We start from the raw sequence: 10028 nt of genomic DNA on the forward strand, positions 1-10028 counted from the left end.
GTCGTAACGTGGGCCAATAGTATCCTTCTCGGATTATTTTTCCCGCCAGTGCTCTCCCGGCGATATGAGAGCCACATGCTCCTTCATGTACCTCCATCATTACCACCCTGACGTCAGTTTCGGGCACACATCTTAACAACGAAGTAGACCGCCACATCTTGTACAGTCTTCTCCCCACCCTAGTGTATCTTACAACAATCTTCCTAACCTTCACGGCCTGATCTGGGTCACTGGGTAACACACCGGAAGTCAGATATTGAATGATTGGAGTCATCCATCCTGTTTGATGCTCTATGGGCATAACTTCTTCCGACTCGATGCATGGACTTTCAAGTGTCTCTTGGATCACCGTTTTATTCAAACCCGGACCTTTGGTACTAGCCAGTCGGGCTAATACGTCGGCCCTGATGTTCTCCTCCCGTGGAATGTGTATAATCTCAAACTCGGAGAAACCTTGAGCCAACTCATGGGTTTTGATCATATACTTTTGCAAGGAGATGTCCTTTGCCTGGTATTCACCTTTTACCTGCGATGCCACCAACCGAGAGTCAGGTTTTAATACCAGATGAGTTACACCCACTTCCTCAACTAGCTTAATTCCTGCAATCAGTGTTTCATACTCATCCTGGTTGTTGCTAGCCTGGAACTTGAAACATAGAAAATACTCTACCACGAAATCACCGGGCCCCTCCATCACTATCTCGGCTCCACTGCCCTTTTGATTAGACGAGCCATTAACATGAAAGGTCTAGGTATTGACTTTATCTTTAAGGTGATAAGCGCTTAGCTCGACCATAAAGTCGGCCAATGCTTGGGAATTTATGCTCGTTCTCGGAGCAAATTGAATGTCGTACTCCAAAAACTCGATTTCCCATGTAAACATCCTTCCCGCTAGATCCGGTTTGTTCAAAATTTGCTTTATCGGATAGTTCATTTTGACAGTGACTTGGTGTTCTGAAAGTAGTTCCTTAGCTTCATAGGAGTGATAACTAGTGCCAGGGCCAGCCTCTCAATATTCTGATACCTCCTCTCTGCACCTTTTAGAACTTTGCTTATCTAATACACCGGTCTTTCCCCCTCTTCACCTTCTTGAACCAGAACCGAATTCATTGCATCATTAGTCACGGACAAGTAGAGTACTAATGGAGAATTATCCCCCGGTCTGGTCAAGATTGGTGGAGATGATAAAAACCATTTGACAGCTAGGAACTCCTCCTCACAAGCTGGTGTCCACTCAATCTCCTTGGTCTTCCAAAACCTCATGAAGAAGTGAATGGCCTTGTCTCCTTCACAAGATAGGAGTCGTGATAGAGCAGCAAGTCTACTTGTTAATTCATTAACTTCTATTTTGGACGAAGGACTTCTCATGTCCAGGATTGCTTGGCATTTTTGAGGACTGGCCTCAATCCCCCGGCTAGTGAGCATAAAGTTGAGAAACTTCCCGGCCTGAACCCTGAAGGTACACTTCTCCGGGTTCAACCTCATGTCGAAGCTTCTTACAAATTTAAAAGTCTCAGCCAGATCATCGATGTGTCGCTTGGCTGACGAAGTCTTGGTCACCATGTCATCCATATATACCTCGAGGTTCCTGCCTATCTGGAAAGTGAAGACTTTATCCATCAATCTTTGATAAGTAGCCCCTACATTCTTGAGGCCGAAAGGCATCACGTCATAGTAATAATTGCTACGGTCAGTCATGAATGCGGTGTAACATGCTTCCAACCGGGTTCATGCGAATCTGATTGTACCCAAAATAAGCTTCCATGAAACTAAGGAGACAGTATCCCGATGATTCATCAATCAGGAGATCAATTGGGGGAAGAGGATACGGATCTTTGGGGCAGGCTTTTTTTAGAACAGTGAAGTCAACGCACATTCTCCATTTGCCTGATTTTTTCTTGACCATGACTACATTAGATAACCAGGTAGGGTACTTGAACTCCTTAATGAACTTGGCTTCCGGCAAATTTTCTAACCACTTCAGTGATGGCCTTTCACTTCTCATCGTCACCTTTACACTTCCTTTGTGAAACTGGCTTCTTCCTTGGATCAAGTGCCAGATGATGGCACATGACGTCTGGGTAGATGCCGGGCATATCAGAAGGTTTCCAGGAGAATAAATCAATGTTCTGCTTTAGGATGTCCACTATAGCGGCCTCCTCCTTAGGGTCCAGGCTAACTCCCAAGTACATGACCTTTTGCAGACCGTCTCTGATTTGGATTTTCTTAGTCCCCTCGCAAGGTGTCAAACTGTTTTCAGGGGGGTCAGCCCTAGGGTCCATGTCCACCAGATTAACGGTATCCTGCTTCTCCTTTACCGGTCCCTGTGGATCTTCCTTCTTTTTTTAGCATCAAGCTATCTTTGTAGCATTTTCTCCCCAGGCCTTGATCTCCCTTGACAGTTCCTACTAGGCCATCCCCGAGCGGGTATTTCATGGTCAAATACAACATTGACAAAGCAGCGGATAGAGTGTTGAATGAGGGTATGCCGATGATACCATTAGAGGGTGGGGCCGAGTTGACCACCAAATACCTGACCTTGATGGTTTTTGCATTTTCTCCGCTTCCCAAAGTGGTGAGCACAGGCAGGTGTCCCATGATCTGCACCTGTTCACCAGCAAAACCGACGAAGGTGCCCCTGAAGGGAAGCAACTCGGTTATGTCAAACTCCATTCCTCGGAAGGCCTCCGAGTAGAGGATATCAGCAAAACTACCCGGGTCCACAAGAACTCGCTTCACGGTTCAGTCCCGAATCTGTAACTTGATTACCATGGGATTGTCTTCGTGGGCATGATCCCCATGGCATTGCGCTTGGAGAATCCGACCGGATCCAGATACTCTTCCTCTTCCGATACCAAGGTGAATGAGATATGCATGACGGACCGGGCATAATTTTTGCGCGCAGAACATGTTTCCCCGCCGCCAGCGAACCCCCTAGCGATTGTATTAAGGGTGTGGCGAATGGCTTCCACCGCTTGTGTAGCCTCAGTTTCCTTCCCTTTCTTACGACGGGAGGAACCTTCTGGATATGACTCTTCCTTGTCAGGGTACCTTTTCCGGTCGTCCTTCATGTATGCGGAAAAATGTCGACGCTGAATGAGCTTTTTAATTTCCCTCTTCAACTGTTTGCAGTCAACCATGGTGTGTCCATGGAGATGATGATAACTACACCAAGCCTCAGAGTCCCTACCCATCACGACATTAGTTTTCTTTGGCCTGGGAGGATCAAGTATGAGGTTAGGATGGGCCACCTCCCAGAATATATTGCCTACGATAGTGCTCAAGGTGTTGTAGACCTCCTCCTTCTCTTGAGGTCGTTGGATTGGCCTCTAGGAAGGTCTGTGATCCCGCCTTTCCTAAGGAGTCATTCTCTATGACTCTTGCTTCCGTCCGGGATCCATGTCTCAGGATTTCATTCTCTCAGAGGTATCACAAGCTCTCTTTTATCGATTAATTTCTTCCCCTTGATATAACACTCAACCCGAGTAATGATTTCATCCATGTCGGAAGCTCGCTTCTAGGCTAATGACTCATTGAACTGTCCGGCCCGGAGTCCATGTTGGAAGGCTCTGACGAACAATTCCTAATTAGGGTGAGAAACTTTGATGGTCTCTTCATTAAACCAGGATAGGTACTCCCTGAGGGACTTTGCATGCCCCTGACGAACCGAGAACAGGCTTATGGTTGAGACTTTTCGACGCCTAATAGCCGAAAAGTGTTGTATCAACTTCTTGGTGAGGTCCTGATAACTTAGGATAGAATGCCGAGGAAGGCTCATATACCACCTTAGAGCAACGTCTTTGAAGGTGCCAACCATGAGTTTGAATTTCAAGGTCTCGTTGGGACCTAATACCACCATCTTATTATTGACAGCAATGACATGCTCCTGGGGGTCCGTCTTGCCGTCGTAGGTGGCCAGCGAGGGTGCCCAGAAATTCTCAGGGACAGCGTCATCCCAAATTTTCGGAGACATGGGCTGCACCTCTAACAACCCCTGACTTTGTTGTTGTAACTACATAACACTATCCTGCAACGTCTCATTATGCTGGCGTAACTCATCAATCATGGCTAGCATCTGAGCCATCTCTGACAGAGTTTCCTTTGACATCGTTAATGGTACTTATGATGATGATTATGGTCTGGGACAATATTTTACCAGATTCCCACAGACGGCGCCAATGTTCTTGTATAAAAACTAGATTTAGGGTCGAGGTTCCCTTGAAAGTTAAGGAAGCTGTCAATTAGAAGTTGTTTTGTAGAAACTAAGGGGTTTTGGAGGATGTATTCTGAATACTTCTCCAAGATGAGTGTCTTGCTTAACCCTCTTGCGGGAGCCCCTATTTATAGTTCACTTTGGCTTTTAGGACCTCATTAATGAAGTAACTCCTGGCCTTCCGTTGTTACAGATGTTGGCCTCATCATTAACTCGAGGTTCATAAATGGTGCACTTAATCATAAGTTACAACTAAGTACCACATAACAGCCAGACGTTACGTCCGGGTTGTAGCATGCCCCTCCATATGTCGTTGGTACGCGTCCTTCGTTGGTACTCGATGACACTTACTAGCCGACCAGGTTACTCACTTGAATCCGCGGATAGTCCCCGGGTGAGCTATGTCGTGCACTTCCTCACTAAAATCATCCTCAGGACGCAGCCTAGGAATCCCGAGCCCGAAACTATTATTATTATTAGTGATATTTTATTTAAATGAGAGAATTATGGGATTGAGATAAAATAAATATTTCATAGAATTATTATTTGATTTAATAATAGTATATTAGATTTTTATTTAAAATTAAATGAATAAAGAGTTAATGAGGGTGTGAGGAGATTTGAGGGGTAAAAGAGCAAATGGAATATTAGGGTAATATAAATAAAAATGTTAGATAGGATTTTTTAGTAGAACGTGAAATTGTGAGAAAGATCGTAGGAAGGAGAGCGAGGTAGAGTCCCAACTGCAAGAAAACTCAACGATCGTCGTTGTAGGAAGGAGAGCGAGGTAGAGTCTCAACTACAAGAAAACTTAACAATCGTTACTTACGATGTAAGGGATAATTCTATACATATTGGGTGTTTAAAAGGTAGAGCCTCATGGCTTTTTCTTTTCGATTCTTTATGTGTTTTATTTGATCGTGTGTTTGTATCTAAAGGGTTTATCCCAAAACCCTTTTGATTTGATATTTTTGTAATATTTGGATGTTATTCATATTACTTAATTCTTATTATAAAGATGAGGTTGTGTCTCTTGGGAGATTTTTGTTGATTTGGATATGCCATGTCTATGTTGTATAATTGTTTGTTTTAGCGACGATGGCCGAGTTAGGCAATCTCAAATGGCCTATTTTTCACGGGAAATCAAAATAACAGATTAATTGATAAAAATTATAAAAAAGGTCGAAAGGTTAGAAAAGTCTAAATATTGGCCAAAACAGAAAATTTCAAAATTGCGATTGGAGACAAAAGAGATACATGGATAATATTAATCTGAGACATATTCTAAAGAAAATATGCGTTTGTATGCTTAGTAAAAACAGGTGTAACAACAAAGAGTTTCTTTCTAGCGAGACAACAAAGGCGGTTAACGAAAGTTAGTTCGAAACAAGGAACGACACTATCAAATTCTGCGGCGATGGCGAAGAAGTTTGTGTTATTGAGAGTTAAGATAAATATATTAATTTCCTATGGTTTTGCTGCCTCCTATTGGATTTTATTTTTCTCGGAGTCTCTGAGTTTTGCAAGAGCTCATGGTTTTAGGTACTTTTTAGAGGATGGGGATGACGATAAAGTTTTAGGGCTTCCCCCCATTGTCACGACGAGAGTGAGAATGAGGTGTGAGAGATAGAGAGACAGTGAATGAAGAGGCATGTTTGTGTGTGATGTGGGAACATTTAATCACAATATTCGTAAACAATTGTGTGTGTGGAGAAAAAGATAGTGAGAGAGAAGAGAATTAAAGAGAGAGATAATTGAGGGTGAAATTAATATTTTTGCATTAATTTTGATGAGGATGCCTCCAAGGAATTTATTAAAACACTACAAAATAATTGGGACACAAAACACACAATCAAAAGCAAGAAAAAGCAAAAAATCGCACCTGTAACCGGTTACAGCTGATATAAAATAGAAAAATAACATCAGGTGTAACCCATTACTACGAATGTGTAACCGGTTACGCCAACTCCAAAAGTACTTTTTCCCTTTCCAGAAGTGATCTTCACCAAGTTATTACCGGTTACACCCCTGTGTTAACCAGTTACAGCATTTGAATTACTTAGTGTTCACTTAGCACACCACCTTAATTCAAGTGCTCCATGTATATAATGTCCATGCTTATCTTCAACCTTTTGAACACATCATTTGTGACTCTCTTAGTCAGTAATCAATAACTTGGTATTTACATGTACAATATCCCAATCATAACTTTCCTTCACTAACAAGCTCACTCAAGTAGTGAAACTTCATCTCAATGTGCTTGCTCCTTCCATGTGCAATTGGGTTCTTAGCAAGATTAATAGCGGAAATGTTGTCAACAAAGAGCGTAACAGCCTTACGTTCACTGATGTCAAGCTCCTTCAATAGATACATTAGCCACACGGCTTGGAACGCACACAACAAAGAGGCAACATACTCGGCCTCACAAGACGAGAGTGTAACTACTGGTTCTTTCTTCAAACATCATGATATTGGTGTTCCACCGAACATAAAGATGTATCTAGTTGTAGATTTTTTATCATCTTTATCTCTGCACCCATTGAAATCGGAAAAACCAAGTAAATTTCATTTTCTGCCTGTATCCGTTGTAGGATAGAAAATGTCGTAGCTAATAGACCCTTTGACGTATCTTAGGATTCTTTTGACTGCTGCCAAGTGAGACACTTTCGGTCTCTCCATAAATCTACTAGAAATAACGATACTAAACGCCAAATATGGGTATATGTTATGCTTTTCTTCATTCTTTGACAACTACAACCTTTGTTCAGCTGGTGTAGTGGTAGCATTACAATGCTCCATTTCACACTTCTTCAATTTCTCAAGAGCATATCTCCTTTAATGCATATGTTGTACCCTTTTAGACTTGTGGATCTCTATTCCAAGAATGTATGTCATGATACCAAGGTTGTCATCTTGAATTCTTGCATAAGCTCATTCTTGAAGTTAAAAATACTTTTCTCGTGTTGCATGTGATCAACAAATCGTCCACATATAAACAAAGAATGATCATCCTTTCATTTGTAACGTCTTCAATAAAACTCCATGTCCGGATACATATTTCTCGTAGCTATATATCCACTTGTTCCAAACTCTTGCAGCTTGCTTCAATCCGTATAACCCTTTTATCAACATGTAATTGGAGTAACACTTTTCCAAGTCAAACATTTGATTGTATGAACAATTTTTCAAAATTTTAAAATATATTTAAGTTATGGACTAATAGGCATCCTAGACTAAATATTTATTAGGATTTAAGTGATCGAATAAATGAGTTTAAAAGATACACATGATTCTTGAATATATCTTTGGGACATTTAACAAAAATTACATTTTTATGATTGCCTTCTTGCAACTCCAAAGTGCTAAAATGTGATTAATTATAATTAAAAATTCATAAAATTTTCATTTATAAAGTAATCAAACATTTTAAAACTTACTATATGCAAAGAAGAAGAAAAATGAGCCAAATCCTCAAATTTATTTATCCTTTGATAGTCTTTCTTTATTTATTTCTTGTTGTAACCAATGCCATCAATGGTAATCGTCCAGGCAGACCCCCAACCTGTAAGTTTTTTCTTCACTCCATTTTCAGAGATTCTTCACATTAACTACATACTATTTTTTTAATCTACTATTTATTAAAACAACCCTTTATTTTAATTTGACATTGCAGATTATCCATTCCCTTGTAAAAATCATCGGGATTGTTCCAATAAAGCATGTCACATTCCTTTAAGACCTCGATGCATTTCTTCTTTTTGTGAGTGCGTTCTTCTTTTTGTGAGTGCGTAAAATTGGAATGAAAATGAAAAGAAGTTTTATGCTACTTCAAATCGAATTATTTTATTTGTATGTTATAATATTGGTAATTTTATAATTTCTCTCATAATTTGATTTATAATTTTATTATCTTTAAATTTTTTTTCAAACTTAAAAATTACATATATTGTAATATAATAAAATTATTCTTACATGTTCATTTGCATAAAGTATATAGTGATAACGGCATCTTGACTATATATTTACGTGAGAAATAAGAGACCTTGACTTTTTCGTTGATTTTATCAGTGTCATATACAATAAAGATTTTCATAAATAGTCTCTTATACAATATTATTATTCTATAAATAGAGATATGTACAATCATAGTATGATATAATAATAGTCCAATACACCAGGACAGTCGAAGGGAGGATGGCGAATCTTGAGATTATCACATAAATCATCAAAGAGTTGTAATGGAAGTTTTTTTGGTGAATATGTCAGCAATTTGGTAGTGGGAAGGAACATGTAAGACTCGTACCTGACAGTGAGCCACCTTTTCATGCACAAAATGTATGTCCATCTTGATGTGTTTTGTGCGATGATGTACAACTGACTTACCAGATAGATAAACTGCACTCACTTTATCATAATATACTAGAGTGGTTGTGGTTACGAGGTAATAGAGTTCCAACAATAAATTTATAATCCAACAAGATTCAAGATTCATATATAACATTAGCGATGTCGCGGTACTCAGCTTCTACACTTGACCGAGAAAGTGTGTGTTGGCGCTTGGCAGATCATGAGATGAGATTGTCCCCAAAATAAACACAATCGCTAAAGTTGGATCACCTGGTGTTTAGATAACTAGTTTAATCGACATCAGTTAGAATACTAGTTTGTTGATAGAAGAGGGTTACAAATGAAGGTCGAAATCAAGAGTGTCGTGAATATACCTAATAATACGCTTCAGAGCTTACATATGTTGTATTTTAGGATCATGCATGAATAGCCATACCTATTGTATTGCATAAGAAATATCATGTCTTCTGAAAGATAAAAATTGTAATGTACCGGCAAGACTCAAATATTGTATTGGGTCATGATATGGATTTCTAAAAGATCCATTAAGTTTTATCTTAGTGTCGACTTGTGAATGTGATAACTTGCAAGAGGATCCTGCTCATTCTATAATTTCTCTGCATATTTATTTTGAGATAATAAGAGACCGCATGTACGTTTAGTGATAGATATCCCTAGAAAATAACTCTGAGGATCCAAGTCCTTTATAGAAAATTCAGAGTTGAGTTTAAACAAAATAAAGTTACGAAGAACATCAGAGAAGTAGTGAAAATTATGTCATCCACATAAAGAAGGATATAAGTAGTATCAGTAGAGGTGGAAATAGGCTAGGCTTTAGAAAGCTCGAGTCTGACCTATGATAAATTTACAAGGCTTGAGCCTTGCCTGTGGCATACTTTAGGCTCTTTTTTTGGTCTGACTTGGCTTTTTTAAAAGTCTAGCCTGACCTGAAAACCTATTTAAAATCCTATTTCTGTTTAAGATTTTCATTAATGCATATTATTTAAGAAGCCTTATAGGTCGGCCTATATATGTATATCTAGGCTGAAATATTTAGCATTTTTTCTAATATATATATATATATATATATATATATATATATATATATATATATATATATATATATATATATATATATATATATATATATATATAGGGTGTCAAAGTTTAATTTGACATCAAATCTTAACCGTTAATATATATATATATATATATATATATATATATATATATATATATATATATATATATATATATATATATATATTTTGTTATTTTATTTTATTTAGTATCACCGTTTGATCAATTATTTTAATGGTAAAGATTTGGTGTCAAATTAATTTTTGACACCTTGGTGTCATTTGATCCTATCCCATATATATATATATATATATATATATATATATATATATATATATATATATATATATATATATATATATATATATATATACTTATTTAGACTATT

General features: G+C 38.4%; 1 long non-coding RNA gene across 3 annotated transcripts; it reads left to right on the forward strand.

Annotated features, from left to right (window-relative positions):
• The first annotated feature begins 7645 nt into the window (after positions 1 to 7645).
• LOC131631631 (uncharacterized) lies at positions 7646 to 9113 on the forward strand. Of its 3 annotated transcripts, none has more exons than XR_009292750.1 (3): positions 7646 to 7777; positions 7887 to 8078; positions 8392 to 9113. It is a non-coding gene; the product is annotated as an uncharacterized LOC131631631 (long non-coding RNA). The 3 variants fall into 3 exon arrangements; XR_009292751.1 differs by having other exon boundaries at positions 8397 to 9113; XR_009292752.1 differs by having other exon boundaries at positions 7887 to 8062.
• Positions 9114 to 10028: the final 915 nt, after the last annotated feature.

Source organism: Vicia villosa, unplaced genomic scaffold (genome assembly GCF_029867415.1).
Source record: "Vicia villosa cultivar HV-30 ecotype Madison, WI unplaced genomic scaffold, Vvil1.0 ctg.000852F_1_1, whole genome shotgun sequence".
Taxonomy (NCBI): domain Eukaryota; kingdom Viridiplantae; phylum Streptophyta; class Magnoliopsida; order Fabales; family Fabaceae; genus Vicia; species Vicia villosa.